Genomic DNA, 1,880 nt, shown 5'->3' with positions numbered 1-1,880 from the left:
TACTATCCTGAATTAACTATACAGTTGCTGAGCATACAGACGTGTCCTCTATACAGAAAAGGTTGGGATGATAAGAGAGAGTTCGAGATCCTATCCAGGGATAGGGCGAGTAAAAGCTCATCTTTGGAGTAATTTTTGCTTTTGACACCACTGAATGTTTCAGATTTACCCAGGGCGGAAGTTTCTTTCTAAATTTAGCATTGGAAGGGGTGTTCCTTTGTGCTTTTAGGCATAAACCTTTATGCGCATTTTTAAAAATTATATTCTGGTCAGTGTTACTATTCATTTACGTATCTACCTCTTGATGTGCTTTAACTCTTGGCCTCCCTATTACGTAGCAGTGACATTCCACGCTATAGGATTGCTTATTTAAATGTTTTTAATGAGAAATAGATGCCATACTTAAAACTAAAATAAGCCTCTACTTCTACCACATGTAGATTGCGAGTTGTGACCCTTTACAATAACTGTATTTAAGCTGCTGCCTCTGAACCAGACCTTGTTCTTGTCCCTCCCAGATACTATACGCATACACATGAACATGTGCACTCTGTGCCAGATACTACATATACATACATGTGCATGGGCTCCATCCTAGGTACTGTATACCTGCACACAGGCAATCGCTCTGTCCCACATGCTACGTATATGCACATGCTCCATCTCAGATCCTGTACATGTACATACACAATATTGCTGTTACAGATGCCATGTACACACGCTTCATCCCAGATACTGTATACATACACATGCATGCTCCATCCCAGATACTGTACATACATGCACACTGTATGTACACGTGTACACACCCAATTGTTCTGTCCCAGATGCACACATGCTCTATCTCAGATACTATATACACACATACATGCTCCATCCCAGATACATGTACCCATGAGCACATGCTCCCCATCCCGGATACTACACACACACACACACGCTCCACCCCAGATGCTATGCACACACACACATGCAAGCTCTGTCCTAGATGCTATGCAGACACGCATGCACACACACTCCATCCCTGACACTGTACATGTTCACGTGATTGCTGTTCCAGATGCTACAAACATGTCCCCACGCACAACTGCTGTCCCAGATGCCATGTACAAATGCATGTACACATGCTACATTCCAGATACTGCATACATACCCACGTGCCCCATCCCAGATACTGTATACATACATGTGCACACAAGCGTGCTCTGTCCCAGATGCTACATACACATGCATGCACACATGTTCTATCCCAACATGCAGCTATGGTATGTTCACACACGTGACTGCAGTGTTTCAGATGCCACAGATACATGCTCCGTTCCAGATACCGTACACATGCACAAATGTGAACTCTGCCCCAGATGCTATGTGTACACACATGCCCTCCTAGGTACTATACACCTGCACACAATCACTGTCCCACAGGCTACGGAGACATGCATGCACACACACTTCAGCCGAGATATTGTACACATGTGCACTCTGCCCCAGATGTTATGTGCGCGCGCACACACACACACACTCCATCCTAGGTATGGGACATATACAGGTGGCGCCACACAATCCCTCTGTCCCAGATACCATGCACCTACCCTGACCCCCTCCCCTGTATCCCAGGTGCTCTGGAAACACACACACACACACAAACACAAGTACATGTACACAATAATGCATGTGCATGTACACACACGTGTCACGCACAAGTACATGGATACGTGCGCACATACAAGTACACATATATGTGCATACACATACATGCAAACACAAGCACATGCATGCACATACATGTATGTGCACACGTGCACGCGCACACACGCACGCGCGCACACGTCCCGTCCGCCCGCCCGGGCCCGGGCCGCTGACCTTGGCGGGCGCAGCGC

At 46.6% G+C, this 1,880-nt stretch overlaps 1 protein-coding gene across 1 annotated transcript in view; it reads right to left on the bottom strand.

Moving 5' to 3' along the window:
* The window catches only part of ALDH5A1 (aldehyde dehydrogenase 5 family member A1), an 18,697-nt gene extending 16,823 nt beyond the window's left edge, over positions 1 to 1,874 (bottom strand). Inside the window, exon 1 of the mRNA XM_019523701.1 lies at positions 1,864 to 1,874. The gene's annotated coding sequence lies outside the window, so the exon portion shown is untranslated. The remainder of the gene's footprint in view (positions 1 to 1,863) is intronic.
* Between the last annotated feature and the right edge of the window lie 6 nt (positions 1,875 to 1,880).

Source organism: Gavialis gangeticus, unplaced genomic scaffold (genome assembly GCF_001723915.1).
Source record: "Gavialis gangeticus isolate Ggan-Ray unplaced genomic scaffold, GavGan_comp1, whole genome shotgun sequence".
Lineage (NCBI taxonomy): Eukaryota > Metazoa > Chordata > Crocodylia > Gavialidae > Gavialis > Gavialis gangeticus.
This window is presented reverse-complemented; position numbering and strand designations above follow the sequence as displayed.